Below are 21,080 nucleotides of genomic sequence, written 5' to 3' on the forward strand. Positions count from 1 at the left end.
CTGACCCCTCCTTCCCCTCACTCCTCAGAAACAATAGCACCCTGTCTGTGAAGTCTCCGCCCCCCCCCCCCCCCCGCTACGGGAAACTCAACTTGTGATTCAAAGCATTCTGCTGCCATTATGTCAGCGCTAGTCTGCAGTAAAACGCCATTTTATCAAACCTCCACCCCACAATCATAACTTGCTGACAACTTTAACAGTACTTAACAAGCAAATTAACAATTCATCTGGAGTTCGAATATCTACCCCACTCAACACGCAGGCATTAGTTACCAGTAACCCCTGTGGATAAACATCACCGCTCCACCCCAGCAGGATCCATACTAGCACAGACTGATAACATACAACCCACCGGTCCAATTATCAGGGCAATCACACAGCATCCAACGAAATCAATCCTGAACTAGCCTCCACAATTATAACCCCCCAGGTTCACGGGCTACGTTAGACTAGGGGAAGACAGCTGCCGTCCCTGCCAAACGGGTGAAGTATCATTTGGGTGGATGCTGTGTGATGGGTTCCCCTGTTACAAATCAGTACCAAGAAATAACAAACAGTACACTATATGCAATTAAACGAATTAGCTTTATAACTCTTTATTTGACTAGAGGGTTAGTAAAGAAAACAAAAAAAAGGGCCCAGTTTAATGAAACAGTCTAACAAGCACGTAGGAGCTCACAGTTTTCCCATCCATTTGTTGTCCATTTTACCCCAGGCGTCGTCGACACCAATCCCCATTCCACGTTCACTCAGCCCTGCAGTCAATGACCTCTCCGGTCTGGCGTCTTCTCTCTCCATCTTCCGCCAAACAGGTGCCTGTAAATCTCTCACACTTGAGCACGCAAGAAAGGAAAACCTCCCCTCACTGGACACCGCACATTCCAAATCCCCTGTTATCTCTAGTCATAACCCAAACATTGATGCCACAGAAAAACCATTACATTAGCAGTGAAAACTATCCCAGGGTGTTATATACACGCTCCTCAAGGCCCTGCCATTCACCTAGATTCACCTAGATTTGACTTTCCAAAATGCAACCCCTAGTACTGATCTGAATGCGTCTGCCACATTAGTCAGAAACTAGAGCACCCTGAGGAAACCCATGAGGTCACAGGATGAAAGTACAAACTCCATACAGTATTGGACCGCAGTCACAGGCACTGTAAAGTCTTACACTAACCACTCTGCTACTGGACATCCAGTTATATAAATTGATTTATGATTGTTACATATATCAAGGCATCATGAAAATGTTGTCTTGCATCCCGTTCATACAGATCATTTCATTACAACAGTGCATTAAGGGAATTCAAGGTAGAACAATAAAAGAATAAAGTGTTACAGAGAAAGTGCAGTACAGACAGACAACAAGGTGCAACATTATAACAAGGTGGATTGTGAGGTCAAGAATCCATCTTATCAGGCTAGAGAACCATTCAACAGTTTTAAAACATTGGGATCGAAGTTGTCCTTGAATCAGGTGATACAGAGCATTATCATCATTATGTGCATGTCATATGATGTAGGTGATCATTGTCTCATGGATATGATTGTTCTGGCAATTCTTTCTACAGAAGTGGTTTCCCATTGCTTTCTTCTGGATGTCTGCCTGGCATCATGGTCACATAACCAGGTCTTGTGATATGCGCCAGCTGCTCGTACGACCATCCACCACCTGCTCCCATGGCTTCATATGACCCTGATTGGGGGGCAAAGCAGGTGCTACACCTTGCCCAAGGGTGACCTGCAGGCTAGCAGAGGGAAGGAGTGCCTTACATCAATTTTGGTGGAGACGTATCTCCACCCCGCCACTCAACCTTCACGGAAGTGTAGCAATTAGTGCGATTCTATTACAGCTCAGGATGTTCTGAAGCTCGGAGTCCAGTTCTGGCACTGTCTGGATGGAGTTTGTACTTTCTCCCTATGAATGGCACGGGATTCCTCTGAGCGCTCTAGTTTCCTCCCACATTCCAACAACCTAGGTCAATTGGTCATAGTAAGTAGCCCTGTGATTAGATGTGATTAAATCCGTGGGTTATTGGGTGGCGCGACTCGGTAGACCAGAAGGAACTGTTTTGCGCTGTATCTCTAGATGAGTAAATAAATTTTCAGTAGTAATAGACAATAGGAGCAGGAGTAGGCCATTTGGCCCTTCGAGCCAGCACCAGCATTCACTACGATCACGGCTGATCATCCACAATCAGTACCCCGTTCCTGCCTTCTCCCCATATCCCTTGACTCCTCTATCTTTAAGAGCTCTATCTAACTCTTTCTTGAAAGCATCCAGAGAATTGGCCTCCTCTGCCTTCTGAGGCAAAACATTCCACAGATCCACAACTCTCTGGGTGAAAAAGTTTTTCCTCAACTCCATTCTAAATGACCCACCACTTATTCTTAAACTGTGGCCTCTGGTTCTGGACTCCCCCCAACATCGGGAACATGTTTCCTGCCTCTAGCGTGTCCAATCCCTTAATAATCTTATATGTTTCAATCAGATCCCCTTTCATCCTTCTAAATTCCAGTGTATACAAGCCCAGTCGCCTGAACCTTTCAACATATGACAGTCCTGCCATCCTGGGAATTAACCTCGTGAACCTACACTGCACTCCCTCAATAGCAAGAATGTCTTTCATCAAATTTGGAGACCAAAACTGCACACAATACTCCAGGTATTGTCTCACCAGGGCCCTGCACAACTGCAGAAGGACCTCTTTGCTCCTATACTCAATTCCCCTTTTATAAAGGCCAACATGCCATTAGCTTTCTTCGCTGCCTGCTGTACCTGCATGCTTACTTTCAGTGACTGATGAACAAGGACACCTAGATCTCATAACGTAACTCAACAAGAGAAAAACACAATGCAGACTTGGATTTGTGCAAAGCTGTGCAAATGGAATTGAAAAGCTTGACGCATTTTGTTTGAATACAAGCTGACTGTGTTGTTTGTCAGCTCAGATGACATTATATCTTCCCTTTACTGTGTAGTATTTTCCTAATTTCATGTCGCCATGGTATTTTCAAATTAGATTGAGTTCATGCAATTGCGATAGATCTTTTCTTCCGTTAGGTTTAGTGATTTGCCAGTGAAAGGGTTTTTTTAACTAGGGAACTTGATAAATCAGAACTACTTATTTTTTTCTATAGTGTCCCTTTTATTTACATCTGGGTTTCATATAAAAAAAAATTCTCCTCCACATCATCTAAAATTATTGTTAAAGTGGATTCCAGGCAGCTGGAGTTAAGGGGTAGAAAATTCTGGACAATATTCAGCCATTTGGGCAAAGAATTGGAATCGATGCCTCAGGTCAAAGGTTACTTCTTACTCCCCCTCCCCCCCACTGTTTGCTCTCTACAGACACTACGTGATTTGTCAAGCATCTTCAGAGTTCTCCACTTGAATTTACCATCATAGGGTCACATAGCTTGGAGACAGCAATGTCTCAAAAAGGGAACATCTGTCATTAACATCTCTCAGGACATGCCCCCTTCTCATTGCTACCATCAGGGAGGAGGAGGTACAGGAGCCTGAAGACACACATGCAACATTTCAGGGACATCTTCCCTTTACCATCAGATTTCCAAATGAGCATTGAACTCATGAACACAACCTCAATACATTTTTTCACTACTAATTTAACTTTTTAAATATATATATGCATTTCTCATGATAATTTACAGATTTTCATATAATGTTTTGCAATGTTCTTCTGCTGAATAACAACAAATTACACAACATTTACCAGTGATATTAAACCTGATTCTGATTCTAATTCTGAATTGAATTAAAAACTAATTTGAAAAAAAGTGCTGAAAGAGGACTGACAGATAGTTAATATGGTTCCTCCATAAAGAAGGCAAATAGAATGGATGCGCAGAGCCAGAGGGAACCTGGCATAACATCGGTAGCAGAAAAGATATTGGAACCCTTCTTCAAAGATTTTGTACAAAAATCATTGAGAAATTGAAAACATAATAAAGACCAGTTGCCGCAGATTTCAAAAGGGAAGGTCATGCTTGACCAGACTTATTGACTTATTTGAAGATGTAACAGTAAGGGTTTGACAAGGCTAATGCAACAGACATAAAATATTTGAAGTTACAAAGCATCCTTGACACTCCCGTGTCACCACCCTGATTAGTTCTGGACTTCATGTGACAGAAAGGCCACAGATTGGCTCACGTCAGGTTTATTGTCATGTAACTATATGTGTGTGTATATATATACACCATCAAATGAGACATTGTTTCTCCAAACCAGGGTGTAAAGCACCTTAGTACCCATAATACCCAACGACTTTTGAGAGTAAGGATAAAATCTACAGATGATTAAACACATAAATAAACAAACTAAAGTGCATAAATTAAATATTGTAGGGTACAGAACAGATTAATCAGTGACTCTTTGAATGTAATGCGGCAAAGAGATCAGAAACCTAATGGCCTGAGTGAAGAAACTGTTTCCTATTCTGACCATTCTTATCTTTATGCATCGGAGTCTCCTGCTTGATGGTACAAAGTCAAAATGGATGCTGGATGGATGGGTGGGATCCTTGATAATACTAAGGGCCCTGCACGTGCAGCGCTCCTGATAAATCTCCTCAATGGATGAAAGGGAGACACCGATGATCCTCTCGGCCATTTGTAGGGACTTCCAGTCCAATGCTCAATGGGAAAAATTCTCTCAACTTCACTTAACCCAACACTGAAAAGCTCCCACAACCTACGGACTCACTTTCAAAGACTCTTCAACTCATGTTCTCCATATCCATTTATGTTTATTTACTTATTATTACTTTTAATTTTTCTCAGCTCAAGCTGGTAGAACCAGAGGTACAGAATTAGCCAAGCACACTTATTTCTCAATTGCTAGGAACTTTTGGACTATTCTAGTGATGTTTAGCATTGTGGCTTTCTGGAGATTTAGATAAGTAGTGCTATGTAGCCCTAATTGTTCAATGCTATTGTGTCGTGACTTTGGGATGGCACCAGTTATAGATAGTAGTATTGGGACAACGTATACCTTGTTCATGTTCCATAGTCTTTAAAATTCCTCTTTTAATTCAGCATATTTCTAGTGTTTTTCACTTACTGATGTGTATGTTGAGTGTGCTTGGATTGGCTATATCTATTAAATAAGTTGTTCTTGCTTGTTTATCCTGTAATATCACTTCCATACAATCATTATGGATTGCCCTATCTATAATAATGGATCGGTTGGAACACAATTTTTTAATTTGTTCATTTACGGGATGTGGGTGTCGCCAGCTAAGCCAGCATTTATGACCATCCCTAGTTGCCCTTGAGAAGGTGGTGATGAGCTACAGTCCCTGAGGTATAGGTACACCCACAAGGCTGTTAGGGAGGCAGTTCCATGATTTTGACCCAGCAACAATGAAGGAACAGCGATATGTTTCCAAGTCAGGATGGTGAGTGACTTGGAGGGGGATTTCCAAGTGGTGGTGTTCCCAAGTATCTGCTGTTCTCATCCTTCTGGATGGTGGTGGTTGTAGGTCTGGAAGGTGCTGTCTTAGAAACTTTAGTGTGTTGTTGCAGTGCATCTTGTAGATCGTACACACTGCTGCAACTGTTTATCGATGGTGGGGGGATTGGATGCTTGTGGAAGAGGCATTAATCAAGTGGGCTGCCTTGTACTGGATGGTGTCAAGCTTCTTGAGTGCTGATGGAGGGGCAGTCATCCAGGCGAGTGGCAAAGATTCCATTACACTCCTGACCTGAGTCTTCTAGATGGTGGGCAGGCTTTGAGGAGTCAGGAGGTGAGTTACACACCACAGAGTTCCTAGCCTTTGACCTGCTCTGATAGCCATGGTGTTTATATGGCTAGAGCAGTTCAGTTTCCTGTCAATGGTAACTCCCAGGATGTTGTTTATAGGGGACTCAGTGATAGTGATGCCACTAAATTTCAAGGGACAATGGTTTGTCATTTGATTGTGCCTGTGTAAGTAATCAGATTGAGTTAAACTGCTACAGGATCCTATAATTTGTTCGATTGTTTCTGGCTTCTCTTGGCACTTTCTGCATTTATCATCTGGAATTTTTTTGCTCTTTAATTAAGATCTTTTTGATTTTTTTGTGTTATTTATCTGGTCCTATATCGCCACCAGGAACTCTTCTACTTCTGTGAAGAGGTTTCCAACCCTGAGCCAGGCACTTGATGCTTCCTTGTCAACATTTCATCTGTTCAGATCATAGGAACGTCTTCCATGGAGGGTCATGCTTTTCCATCGGTTAACTTTTTCTTCAATAATGATAATGTCTTCATTTTTCTGGGCTGTGCTCTCACTTAAGTTTAGTGGTGTATAATTCTTAACAGAATTGCATATGCTCACATGAAGTGCTGAATCCTGTTTTCATTTTTGAAAATATATCCTCAGAAGTTTTATCTGACTGTTGTGTAGATCTTTAATGTCTGTTATTCCTCTTCCCCTTTCTGTCCTAGGTAGTGTTAATCCAAGCACATTTGAGCATTGTTTTCTGAAATTTGTCATTTCATTTCTTGTTTTTGTTTTGTAAATTTTCCAGATCGATTTCAAACCAAGACATTATGCTGAAAGAATATGTTAATATGGTTACAGTGAAAGTGTTTATTGTCTTTGTTATATTCTTACTGTTGAGCTCTGTTTTGCAGACTTTCATTATCATGCTTATTACTGTGGTTTTATTTTTTCCTCTTTCCTTTTGAATTTGCAGTTTGTTGTTTTATTTTTGTACTTCAGTTGTTTGCCAGTCCTGTTGGATGTGGCCTTTCACTGATTCTATTGTGTTCCTTGTACTTACAGTGATTGCCCACAAGAAAATGAATCTCAGGTGACATATATGTACTTTGGTAATAAATTTACTTTGAACTTTGAACAGATGCACAGTGAGAAAATGCAAAAAAAAATGGATTAATTCTCTCCCACAGTCAAAGTCGTACAGGTTACTACGTTAGTTGGTCATTGTGAATCATCCTCTGATTAGGCTCGTTTAAATAGGGGAGGGGGGGTTGCTGGGTGGTGTGGCTCATTGGGCCGAAAGTGGCTGCTCAGCACTATATCTCTAAATAAATAAGCATCAGGACTGGGAGGATGCATTTAAGGGGCTCTGTTTCCCTGTGAAGAGAAGACTGTGTTCCTGAGTCCGATTAGGAATGAGCCTGCTAATGTTAACATAATATTTCCTCTTACTAATGTGGGATTGAAGCCAATGCAATAAATATTCATCCACAAAACCAAGTGGGAATTTCAAGAAATGTCTTTATCATGAGAGTGGTTAGAAAGTGGTTTAAATGCTTCTGAACATTACTATCAAACGTATATCCACCACCACATCTAACAGCACATTCCAGGCCTCTTTCTCTTTCTCCTTTGCTTAAAACTACATTCACTCTCTCTATCCCACATTATCTCTCTCTGGCCATATCTCTCTTCTCTCTACCCATCTCTTTCTCTCCCTCTCTGTCAGTATCTCTCTCTTTCTCTGTCTCTCTCCCCCTCTTTCTTCCTGTCTCTTCCTCTTTCTCTCCCTTCCTCACTTTATCTTTCTTCTTTCTCTCGATCCCTCTCTCTCCCTCTCTTTCTTTCTCTTTCTCTCCCTCTCACTTCCTTTTCCTTCTCTCTCTCCCTCCCTTCATCTTTTGTTCTTTGTGAACAACTTGATCCTATACCGGGGCCATGAAAGAGTAGATTTATCTGTCGCATGTACATTGAAGCATTGAAACATACAATGAAACGTGTTCTTTGCATCAATGGTCTAGACAATCGGAGGAGTATTGTCAAAGGGTCTCAGACCGAAATGTCAACTGTACTTTTTCCCATAGATGCCTGCTGAGTTCCTCCAGCATTTTGTGTGTGTTGCTAGCACAATCTGAGAATGTGCTGGGGCAGCCCATATGGGTAGCCACTGTTCCAGCACCAATGTTGCATTCCACAACTCACTAACCCCAACCCGTATGTCCTTGGAATGTGGGAGGAACCTTGAGCACTCTGGAAACCCTCACAGTCACAGGGAGAACGAACAAAGTATTTACAGACAGCAACAGGAACTGACCTTCCGATCGGTGATCACTGGTACTGTAAAGCGATGCTCTAATGCCTAGCCTACCGTGCCGTCCCATTTTGTCTGGGACATACCCTCATTTCCACCTCGCAGAGGTTGAAAGGCACAGTAGCAGCTGCCGTGGGCCTATAAAGAAACCCATATTCAAAATATTACTTTGAAACTGTGAAGGCTGATGTATCTATGGGATTAATTAGTTCTTAAAGGTCTTGGAGGTTGAAAGTAGATAATCTTCACCGCTCGCTTGGAATAAAAAGCCCTTTATTTTTTACTCACTGTAGTCAGAGAAGACGAGGTGCAAGAGGGAAACTGAAGGATTGCTTTAACAAGAGCTTAGCATTGGAATTAGAGACCTTTGGCTGAGGCGCTTCACTCAGCCTCTCTCAGGTGAATGGAGCGTACATCATGGTGAGATTTGGAGGAATGAAAAATGCCTTTCCATCCTCTTGTCTGGTATTTATATCTCAAACTGTACAGTCAATATGGATTATCTGATCATTCATTCGGTTACCGTTTGTGGGATTTTACTGGGCTGCTTTCTTCCCACAGTTATGACAGGAAAATATATAATACTGTGCAAAGGTCTGAAGCACACTTATACATAGCTAGTAATTTTATGCATTGCCCTGTGTTGCTGCAGCAAAGAGAAAACAAATTTAATGGCATGTGAGTGATGATAAACATGATTCTGATGTGGGTCTCAATTGCGGACTGAGAGTGGGAAAGGGGCAGGGAGAGGGGAATCATGGTTGGGAGAAAGGGAAAGGGGAGGAGAAACACCACGAAGTACCAGAGAGACGTTCTGTAATGATTAATAAACAAATTATTTGGACTCAAATAGCAATCCCTGGTGTCTCAGACTGGATGCACCGGCAACCCGCCCTGGCAGTCTTTCTCTGCCATGTGTCCCACTGCCTTTCTGAGGCCTCCTATTCCCATTCACCATTCCCAACATCCTCTGCTCCTGTCAGATTTACAAACTTGCTTGCCACTCCGTGTTGAAAAGTGCAGTACTGTGCAAAGGTCTTCAGCCCCCCTAACCTAAGACTTATGGGCAGTACTGTAGTAAAGAGGCAACTGCAATGTTAGCATTCATTTTGAAAGGAATAGAATACAAAAGCAAGGATTTAAAGCTGAGGCTTTATAAGGCATTGGCCAGACCACGCTTGGAATATTACCCATTATCTAAGACAGGATGTGCTAGCATTGGAGAAGGGCCAAAGGAAGTTCTTCAGATTGATCCCAGAAATGAAAGTGTTAATGCATGAAGAGCATTTGCTGGCTCCGGACTCACTGGAGTTTAGAAAAATGAGGGGAATCTCGTTGAAAGCTATCAAATATTGAAAGGCTTGAATAGAGTGGAAGTGGAGGGGATGTTTCCTGTAGTGGGGGAGTCTAGGACCAGAGGGCACAGCCTCAGAATAGAAGGACGTCCATTTAGAACCAAGATGAGGAGGAATTTCTTTATCCAGAGAGTGGTGCATCTGTGGCATTCATTGCCACACAGCAATGGAGGCCAAGCAAATGGGTATATTTACAGCAGAAGTTGATAGGTTCTTGATTAGTAAGGGTGCCAAAGTTTACAAGGAGAAGGCCAGAGAGTGGGGTTGAAAGGGACAAACCAGTCACGGTGGAATGGTAGAATAATCTTGATGGGCAGAATAACCTAACTCTGCTCCTATGTCTTATGGTCTTACAACAGTTCACATGTAATTCATTAGACTTAAAGTGCTATTCTTTCACAAGTAAATTGGAAAGTTGGTTTATTATTGTCGTGTGTACTGAGTATAACCAGGTATGACCGTGGTAGGTCTCATCAGCAAGAATGACGAGTCAGTTTACAGAGAGGAGGTGCAGCGGCTAACGGACTGGTGCAGAGCCAACAACCTGTCTCTGAATGTGAACAAAACAAAAGAGATGGCTGTTGACTTCAGGAGGACATGGAGCGACCACTCCCCGCTGAAAATCGACGGCTCCTCGGTAGAGATTGTTAAGAGCACCAAATTTCTTGGTGTTCACCTGGTGGAGAATCTCACCTGGTCCCTCAACACCAGCTCCATAGCAAAGAAAGCCCAGCAGCATCTCTACTTCCTGCGAAGACTAAGGGAAGTTCACCTCCCACCCCACATCCTCACCACATTCTACAGGGGTTGTATTGAGAGCATCCTGAGCAGCTGCATCACTGCCTGGTTCGGAAATTGTACCATCTCGGATCGCAAGACCCTGCAGCAGATAGTGAGGTCAGCTGAGAAGATCATCGGGGTCTCTCTTCCGGCTATTACTGACATTTACGCCACACGCTGCATCCGCAAAGCAAACAGCATTATGAAGGACCCAGCACCCCTCATACAAACTCTTCACCCTCCTGCCATCTAGGAAAAGGCACCGAAGTATTCAGGCTCTCATGACCAGACTGTGCAACAGTTTCTTCCCCCCAAGCCATCAGACTCCTCAATACCCAGAGTCTAGACTGACACCAACTTACTGCCCTCTACTGTGCCTGTTGTCTTGTTTATTATTTATTGTAATGCCTGCACTGTTTTGTGCACTTTATGCAGTCCTGGGTAGGTCTGTAATCTAGTGTAGTTTTTTTCTGTGTTATTTTTACATAGTTCAATGTAGTTTTTGTACTGTTTCATGTAGCACCAGGGTCCTGAAAAACATCTCGTTATTACTGTGTACTGTACCAGCAGTTATGGTCGAAGTGACAATATAAAGTGACTTGACTTGACTTGAGGTACAGTGAAAAAACATCTTGCATCTCATCCATTTGGATCAATTCTTTACAACAGAGCATTGAGGCAGTGCAAGGGAAAACAATAGCAGAATGCAGAATAAAGTGTTACGGAAAAAGTGTAGTGCAGGCAGACATAAATGAGGTCGTTTGTGAGGTCGAGTCCATTTCTAATTGCTCTGGAAGTGTTGGATAATCTTGTAACAGCAGGGTCGAAACTGTCCTTCAGCCTTGTGGTACACGCTGTCAGGCTTTTGTATCTTCTCCCTGTTGCGAGAGGGAAGAAGAGAGAATGTCTGGGGAGGGGGGAAGTAGTTGGAGTCTTCGGCTTTGTTTGCTGCCTTACTGAAGCAGCAAGAAATACAGACAGAGTCCATAGAGGGGAGGCAGATATCCATGATGTGCTCAGCTGTGTCCACAATCATGTTTGTGTTTCTGAGTGGTGCATCCTTCTGGCAATAGGAGCACCGTGGTCATATTACTGTATAGGAAATCAGAGCAACCTGAGTTCAAATCCCACAACAGTAGGTGAGTGATTTACATTCACTGAATAAATATTCCAAAGCCTCAGTAATAGTGTTAAAGAAAAGACTGACTGTTGTGAAAACTCATCTGCTTCAACAGCAGATTGTTAGGACATGGAATACTGCAGCCAGTACTGGCCCTTCAGCCCATGATCCTGTGCCAACATTTAACCTGCTCCAGGATCAATCAAACCCTTCCCTTCCTATATGTCCAGGCCTTCCTTTCATCCATGTGCCCATCTAATGCATCTGCCTTTACCACCACTCCCTGTGTAAAGAACCCACCTCTGACATCACACCCATACTTTTCTCCAATCACCTTTAAAAGTACATCCTCTTGCATCAGCTATTGCTGCCTTGTGAAAAGAGGTACTGGCTATCTATTCCATCTATGCCTTTTATCAGCTTATACATCTCTATCAAGTCCTCTTTCGCTCCAAAGAGAAAAGCCTTAGCTCACTCAATCCTGCCTCATAAAACATGCTCTCTAATCCAGACTGCATCCTGACAAATCTCTGCTGCACTCTCTCAAAAATTTTCAAATCCTTCCCATAATGAGGCGACCAGAACTGAACAAAGTTTTCAAGGTGTGGTCAGAGCAGACTTTTATACAGCTGTAACATTATTGCTATCAATTGTGTGCCTATCTAAGAGTTTCTTAAATATATAGGTGCCTCTATCACCACACCAGCTGGTGGTAGGTCAATACAGAATGATTCTCTGGTGTTTCCCACTCCCTCCCCTTATCCCTGCCCTCTTCCCACTGTCAGTCCATGTTAGAGACCTGTATCAGAATAAGGTTTATGATCACTCACATATGTCATAAAATTTTCTTTTTTTTAGTTGTATCAGCAGTGGATTAGCAATTGTGAACCAGTAAGGTGTTGTCAGGCACTGAATTCAAACAGAAATCAAAATGGAATGCTGGCCTTCAACTAAATATTGGTTGAATTTGGAATGCGGGAAGTGATGTTTCCATTCTGCTGCACATGTAACATCTGGAGAGCAGACTTTCTGGCCATAAACTTTGGGAAAGGTGTCGGTCTTCACTCAAAGCAAAAAGAAGGGAAAGCAATGTTTTGAGTATAAACTTTGGCAAAGGTATTTTCCGTAATTTTCGGGCATAGGATATATCATGCAGTTTTGGATAGATGACATGTATGGACAAAAGGTATGTTCATTCAATTACAGGCATATAAAGTTTGGGAAAGCTATATTGCTAAAAAAAAACCCGGCAATCTCAAACATAGCAGATGGTGTTGGAGATACACAGAAGGTCCAGCCAGATGTGTCGGTGGCACAGTAACATAGCTTTATCATAATTCTTCACAGTACCGTCTGTAAGATGAGGGTTTTGATTCCTGCCGCTATCTATAAGGAGTTTGTACATTCTCTCCATGACTGCGTGGGTCTCCTCCCACACTCCAAAGGTGTACGTTTCAGGATAGAGAGTTGTTTTACATGCTATGGTGGTGCCAGAAGTGCAGCAATGCTTGCGGACTGACCCCAGTGTCGTTTGGACTACGTTGGTGGTTGGTGCAAATGATCCATTTCACTGTATGTTTCAATGTTTCGATATACATGTGACAAATAGAGATCTAATCTTTTTCTCCTTTGAATTTCTTCACTCAGAGGGTGGCAAGAGTGTGGAACGAGCTGCCCGTGGAAGTGCTGGACGCAGGTTCAATTGCAACATTTAGGTGAAGCTTTGAAAGGTACGTAGAAGGGAGGGGTCGAGTGGAATATGGTTTGGGTATGGCTAAACTGGACAAGGCAGAAGGCCCGGTTGGCATGGGCCAGGTGGAATGAAAAGCTTATTGTTCTGCTCCGAAACTCTGTGACTCAATGATCGTTCAGTGCACTGTGGTGACTGGAATGGAGGGAGGGGAGATTCAGCGGAGTTAGGTGGGTGAAAGGTTGATTTTCTGAGAACAGCCTGCATAAGGTTGGATTTTATTTCCAGGTGGACAACGTTTTGAGAAGCGAATGGTGGGAGAACTTGAGATAATGGGGCAAATATGGAAGAAGTATTTTCTCTGTATTTTGGAACATGAGTACAATTGAGTAATGAGCCGCTTAGCCTTGCATTATGTTTCCTGGCTGGTCTAACTGCAGTCTCAACCCTTCATTCCCACCTATCCCCTGGCAACATCTCCTGTCAGGAATCAGTCAAAGTAAGTTTATTATCAAGGTACATATATGTTACCATATACTACAATACGATTCAGTTTCTTGCAGAAATTCACAGGAAAAATAAGTACATTAGAATTTATGAAAATTTATACATCAACTGTCACGAGCCTGCAGACCTCTGTGCTTGCCGTGGAGCTTTGGGCTTCCAGGTTTCTTGAGCACCTGTATTTACTAATTGTTGCCTTAATGAGACTCGTTAAACCCCTTGCTTTCTGATTAATCTGGTCAGTTAATTGAGACTAGCATGGCTTTTGCTGCATCTATGATTATTTAAAGGGACTCTCGTTTAGTCCCTTAGTGGAGTCATTGTGTTGGAGAGGATGATTTGGCTCACGATGTCACTCAGTTGCTTCTGAGGTTCTGTTGATATTTCTATGTCTAACCTCTTGTTTCCGTCTCTTCGTGGGGAATCTGCCACTCCTGCACACTTGGGTCCAGGCCTGTGAGTGCATATTGTGACATAAACAAGGACAGGCAATCAATCAATGTGCCAAAAAAGTCAAATTGTGCAAATAAAAAATCTTTAATAATAATGAGAACATGAGCTGAAGGACAATTACTGTTCCTGAACTGTTTGTGTTGAGAGTTAGAAAGAGCTTTTAAAGATAGCGGAGTCAAGGGATACGGGGAGAAGGCAGGAATGGGGTTCTGATTGTGGATGATCAGCCATGATCACATTTTGAATGGTGGTGCTGGTTCGAAGGGCTGAATGGCCTACTGCTGCACCTATTGTCTATTGACCTAAGGCTCCTGTACCTCGTGGCCAATGGTGGTAGTGAGAAGAGAGTGTGGCCCAGATGGTAGGGGTCCTTGGTAATGGATGCTGCTTTCCTGAGGCTGTTCTCATTAGAAACGTGGGGAGGACATTGCCTGTGATGGACTGAGCTGTATCCAACACTTCTTGCAGACTTTTCCTTCTACTTTAGAATTCAGATGCTGTAAAGTTCCTGAAGCGAGTTACTGGACCCAAAATGTAGACCATCTCTCTGCTTCCACAATGACTGTATGAGTTTCTCCCTCACCTGATCTTTTAAATCAGAATCAGAATCAGGTTCAATATCATTGCATATGTCGTGAAATTTGTTGTTTTGCAGCAGCAGTACAGCGCAATAATTTTACATAATTTTTTAAAAAACTATAAATTACAATGAGGTAAATACATATATATAAACTAAATAACTAATACAAAAAAGAAGAAAAAATAGTGAGGTGGTGTGCATCGATTCACTGTCCATTCTGGGATCTGATGGTGGAGGGGAAGAAGCTGTTTCTGAACATTGAGGGTGTGTCTTCAGGCTGCTGTTCCTTCTTCCTGATGGTAGAAATGAGAAGATGGCATGTTCTGGGTAATGGGAGTACCTAATGATGGACGCCCCATTTTTGAGGCATCATCTGCTGAAGATGTCCTTAATGTTGGGGAGGCTCGTGCTTATGATGGAGCTGGCTGAGTTTACAACTTTCTGCAGCTTTTTCCAGTGCTGTGCAATGGTCCCTCCATATTAGATAGTGATGCAGCCATTTAGAAATCCTGTTAGTCCCTGTGTTAAAACACTCAAGAACTACTCTGCTGCCATCATCCTTTGAGTAAGAGAGTTCCAAAGAGTCACGGCCCTCCAGAGAGAGAAAATTTCGATTAATCTGAGGCCAATATACAAGTGCATAGGACAATAAACTCATCTGTTATGAGCTGGCCAATATGACGTGGCCGATCATGGTCTTTCCATGACCATGACTGTTTTTGGCAAATTTTTCTACAGAAGTGGTTTGCCATTGCCTTCTTCTGGGCAGTGTCTTTACCAGATGGGTGACCCCAACCATTATCAATACTCTTCAGAGATTGTCTGCCTAGCTTCAGTGGTTGCATAATCAGGACTTGTGATATCTACCAGCTGCTCATATGACCATCCACCACCTGATCCCGTGGCTTCACGTGACCCTGATCAGGGGATGGGGGCACTAAGCAGGTGTTGCTCCTTGCCCAAAGGTGACCTGCAGACTAGTGGAGGGAAGGAGCACCTTACACCTCCTTTGGTAGAGATGTATTTCCACCCTGCCACCCATACTATACAATATACAATAAATGTTAATAAAGTATAATATAAAATATAATACCTTTGTTCAAAAAAGGTAGTAGGGATAGTCCGGGTAATTATAGACCAGTGAGCCTTACGTCTGTGGAGGGAAAGCTGTTGGAAAAGATTCGTAGAGAGAGGATCTATGGGCATTTAGAGAATCATGGTCTGATCAGGGACAGTCAGCATGGCTTTGTGAAGGGCAGTTCGTGTCTAACAAGCCTTATAGAGTTCTTTGAGGAGGTGACCAGGCATATAAATGAGGGTAGTGCAGTGGATGTGATCTACGTGGATTTTAGTAAGGCATTTGACAAGGTTCCACATTGTAGGCTTATTCAGAAAGTCAGAAGGCATGGGATCCAGGGAAGTTTGGCCAGGTGGATTCAGAATTGGCTTGCCTGCAAAAGGCAGAGGGTCATGGTGGAGGGAGTACATTCAGATTGTAGGGTAGTGACTAGTGGCGTCCCACAAGGATCTGTTCTGGGACCTCTACTTTTTGTGATTTTTATTAACAACCTGGATGTGGGGGTAGAAGGGTGGGTTGGCAAGTTTGCAGACGACACAAAGGTTGGTGGTGTTGCAGATAGTATAGAGGATTGTCAAAGATTGCAGAGAGACATTGATAGGATGCAGAAGTGGGCTGAGAAGTGGCAGATGGAGTTCAACCCGGAGAAGTGTGAGGTGGTACACTTTGGAAGGACAAACTCCAAGGCAGAGTATAAAGTAAATGGCAGGATACTTGGTAGTGTGGAGAAGCAGAGGGATCTGGGCGTACATGTCCACAGATCCCTGAAAGTTGCCTCACAGGTAGATAGGGTAGTTAAGAAAGCTTATGGGGTGTTAGCTTTCATAAGTCGAAGGATAGAGTTTAAGAGTCACAATAAAATGATGCAGCTCTATAAAACTCTGGTTAGGCCACACTTGGAGTACTGTGTCCAGTTCTGGTCACCTCAGTATAGGAAGGATGTGGAAGCATTGGAAAGGGTACAGAGGAGATTTACCAGGATGCTGCCTGGTTTAGAGAGTCTGGTTTATGATCAGAGATTAAGGGAGCTAGGGCTTTACTCTTTGGAGAGAAGGAGGATGAGAGGAGACATGATAGAGGTGTACAAGACATTAAGAGGAATAGACAGAGTGGACACCCAGCGCCTCTTCCCCAGGGCACCACTGTTCAATACAAGAGGACATGGCTTTAAGGTAAGGGGAGGGAAGTTTAAGGGGGATATTAGAGGAAGGTTTTTCACTCAGAGAGTGGTTGGTGCTTGGAATGCACTGCCTGAGTCAGTGGTGGAGGCAGATACACTAGTGAAGTTTAAGAGACTACTAGACAAGTATATGGAGGAATTTAAGGTGGGGGGTTATATGGGAGGCAGGGTTTGAGGGTCGGCACAACACTGTGGGCTGAAGGGCCTGTAATATGCTGTACTGTTCTATGTCCTATGTTCTATAATTCAAATGAATGTAGTACAATGCAGCATCGGTGAACAGTGAACAACTTGTGGGGCAATGTAATGTGACAGATGATGCATATTGTTCTTAATAGAAACAGTCCTACATAATTCACAAACACCATCATTGAGTTGTGTTCACTTCAAGAGATGGTGTCTGACATAATGATGTCAGCGTAAGGTGACTGCTTTTGGTTTGCTCGTAATGGAAGTAAAGGGCTGTGATTTTTGTTAAGCACATAAAACAACTGGTGCATATTTCATTCACAGAGTCCAACAAGCTCGCTGTCCTAGTGATGAGACCTCAGTGGGGGCAGGGTATTCATTAGTCTCACAGTCTGAGGGAAGAAGCTGTTACCCAGTCTGGCAGCCCTAGTCCTGATGCTTCTGTACTTCCTTCTTGATGGTTGTGGGTCAACGACATTGTGGGATAGGTGGGAGGAATCTTCAACAACTTTCCAGGCCCTTTGTCTGCAACACACCAAGTAAATGGAGGGGAAGGAGACCACAGTGATCCTCTCGGCAGTTTTTACTGTCCTTTGTAAGGTCTGATGCCTTGCAGCTTCCATAACGCACAATGATGCAGCCAGACAGGATATTCGCAATGGTGCTCCTGGAGAAAGTTGTTCAAATGGAGGCCTTGCACACTTCAACCTCCTCAGAAAGGGAAGACACTGCTGTACCTTTTTGACTAGTGAGGAAGTATTGTGGGTCCAGGTTAGATTGTCCATTATGTGCACACCAAGGAGCATCCCAGTTCAGAATTCCCTGAAGGTTAACTTGCAATTTGAGTCAACAATAAGGAAGGAAAATACAATGTTAGCATTTATTTCAAGAGGGCTAGAATATAAAAGTCAGCATGTAATGCTGAGGCTTTATATGGCAATATATGAGGGACAAGGAGAGGTCAGTGAGGTAAGTGGGCTGAGAATTGGCAAACAGCTTTTAAATTCGGGTAAGAGAAGTGTGAAGTGCGAGAGGACTAGAATAGGAAAACAAGGGTGAAGTACTGAGGCTTCAAAGCATTTGTCAGACTGCACTTGGAATACTGTGACCAGTTTTGGCCCCTTATCTAAGAAAAGATGTGCTGGCATTGGAGAGGGTCCAGAGGAGATTCATGAAAGTGATTCTGAGAATGAAAAGGTTAACGTATGAGGAGTGTTTGATGGCCCTGGGCTGTACTCACTGGAGTTTAGAAGAATGAGGAGAGATCTTATTAACTGCGTACGGAAGCATTGCGACTGGCTATCAAATCTATCCATACACTCCTTTGGCCTTAACAATCGCATACTTACAGATACTGATTGTAACGTTTCAGTGTTAAACCTGGCCAACTTCCTCAGGCACAAGTTATTCAAATGACAACTCCCTCAAGAGATACCTCCTTATATTTCCTCTCAAGTGACCAGTGCATGGGCGGGGCATGATTAAGCACGATCAAGTATGTGACTCTTAAGGCCAAATGATAGAATGGATAAAGATCTTATTCAAACCTAACAAATATTGAAATGTCTCAAGAGAGTGGATGTGAAGAGGCTGTTTTACAGAGCCAACTTTCACAATCAGGGTTCAATTCCCACCGCTGCCTGTAAGGAGTTTGTACGTTTTCCCCGTAACCATATGGGTTTCCTCCGGGTGTACTGGTTTCCGTCAAAGCCGTACCATTAGGGTTAGTGAGTTGTAGACTTGCTATGTAGTAGCGACACTTGTGGGTTGCCCAGCAGATTTGATTTGATGCAAGTGACTCATTTCAGAACCAGAATCAGGTTCAGTTATATGTCATGAAAAATGTTGTTTTGCAACAGCAGTACATTGCAATAAGAAATATATATGCTAAAAATAAATAAAATTAGTGTAAAAATACTGCAAAAAAAAAACATAAGGTGGTGTAAATGGGCTCACTGTCCATTCAGAAATCTGATGGAGGGGAAGAACAGTCCCTGTTTCTCTGTTTCAGATGTACATATGACAAACCTAATCTTTCTTTGTTCATTTGTTATGTGCCGGGTTATATGACACAGGCGACCACAGTCTTTCCATGACCATGATTGTTTGCAAATTTTTATGCAAAAGTGCTTTACTATCGCCTTCTTCTGGGCAGTGACCTTACAAGACGGGTGACCCCCAGCCACTATCAGTACTGTTTAGAAATTGTCTGCCTTTGGTAGTCACATGCACCACCTGCTCCCGTGGCTTCACGAGACCCTGATCAGGGAGAGGGGGCTAAGCAGGTGCTACACCTTGCCCAAGGGCGACTGCAGCCCCAAAGGAGCACCTTACTCTTCCCTTGGGGGGGCCATATCCCACCCACCATCAAATCTAATCCTAGAGGTGAAGTGAGGAAGTGCTATTTCATGTTATAAGGTCATGGAGACAATCAAACGAAAATTAATTCTGGGTTATTTCAAGTTTCCAAGAACAAGGAGCTTGTTTTGGAATGGAGTTTCTAGGGATACAGTACAAGGCAGATAAAGGAATTGAAACAGATCTCAGTCGTGATCTAATTGAGGTTGAGTAGTTTCCTCCTGCTCTTCTACAGCATTCTCTCTCTAATTAGTTATAATCTTTCATAATTAATATTTCCTTTTGTTTCTCTAGCTGTTCATTTCCTGTACATGGACACACGCTGACATAAGTGACATAAGTGACATAATCTGGATTCTGATTATGCTAGACAACAAAGGTTTCACTGCCTGAATATTTTTGGGTGTACCTTACGGATTTTGAACTGCTGTTAATGAAAATTACCATGAATTTCTCTTATCACGCACCATTTGTTTGAAATTGCCTATATTTGTTATATCAGTTCATAATTCGTCAATTAAAATGTTGCCCAAAGTGTAAACTGAAACCATGAAGTGTAAAGTGTCACAAAAGATTCATTTTCTGCATTCCCATTTAGACTTCTTCCCTGCAAATTTAGGCTCCGTCAATGACGAGCATGGTGAAAGGTTTCACGGGACATGGCAGTAATGGAGAAACAGTATCAGGACAACTGGAATCCATCAATTGTTGGGCACTTAAGTGAGAAGCCTCTGACACAGAGTATAACCAAAAATCATCAACAAAACATTTTAGCTTAGATTAAATACATAGGAACAAAAGAACATAAGAAATAGGAGCAGGAGTAGGCCATTCAGCCCATCGAGCCTGCTCCACCATTCCATAAGATCATGGCTGATCTGTCCATAAACTCAGCTCCATCTACCAGCCTTTTCCCCATAACCCTTAATTCCCCTACTATATAAAAACCTATCTAACTGTGTCTTAAATATTGAAAAATGTCAGCACTGTTATCCGATTAAACGCATTATATTCAATAAAAATTATTTTCTTGTTTCTCTATTTTTTTACGCATTACATGCAGTTTGAAATTATATTTGTGTTCCTTTTTGAGCAGTTTATCATAAACAAATACAATCCTGACAAAGCAACACGTTCGAGAAAGATTGTTGTTCAGTGTTATCGAGGTGAAAATTGCAGATTTTGCCTTAAGGAGACAGGGCAGTGTGACACCATGGATTGAAAGTCATCTCAGAACCCTATAGCACAATAACTGTGGGAAGTGTCTAAATTGGCCCCAGGGTATAGCATTTCACCAGGCTCTCCTGTCGTGTGCAGATCAGAGCAACAAATAGACAAACATCTTCCCATTTAAAGTAGACCAGGTCAAAGAACCGACCCAAGATGCTTGAGGAACTCAGAAGGCTGGGCAGCATCTATGGAAAAGAGGTACAGTTGACATTTCAGAATTAAAACATTTGGCCACAGGGAAATCCCACTTGTGGTGGATGGAGCAAAGGTGCTTGCTTGTATTCATCACTGCCCAACTTCTGTTCTGCCTTCTGCCCCCTTCCTTTCCAGTCCGGATGAAGGGTCTCAACCCAAAACATTGACAGTTTTTCTACCCCATGCATGCAGCCTGACCTGCTGAGTTCCTCCAGCATTTTGTGTGTGTTCCCTACTTTTGCTCCTGTTTTCTGGTGTTCCTGTGTAACTTCTGAGTTTTTGAAACAAACGATCTATTGCAGGAATTCAGTGGATCAAATAGCAC

The 21,080-nt window shown here is 42.7% G+C and overlaps 1 long non-coding RNA gene across 2 annotated transcripts in view; it reads left to right on the top strand.

Annotated features, from left to right (window-relative positions):
• The window catches only part of LOC132401527 (uncharacterized), a 30,980-nt gene extending 11,144 nt beyond the window's left edge, over positions 1-19,836 (top strand). The window contains exons 3-4 of one of the 2 annotated variants that reach the window (XR_009514595.1): positions 12,946-13,028; positions 19,625-19,836. This is a non-coding gene — a long non-coding RNA (uncharacterized LOC132401527). Of the gene's footprint in view, positions 1-6,797; positions 6,826-12,945; positions 13,029-19,624 lie in introns of those variants that run through there. The other variant, XR_009514596.1, reaches the window with a different exon arrangement.
• The last annotated feature ends 1,244 nt before the right edge of the window (positions 19,837-21,080 follow it).

The sequence above is a fragment of the Hypanus sabinus genome, chromosome 11 (genome assembly GCF_030144855.1).
Source record: "Hypanus sabinus isolate sHypSab1 chromosome 11, sHypSab1.hap1, whole genome shotgun sequence".
In the NCBI taxonomy this organism is placed as follows: Eukaryota; Metazoa; Chordata; class Chondrichthyes; order Myliobatiformes; family Dasyatidae; genus Hypanus; species Hypanus sabinus.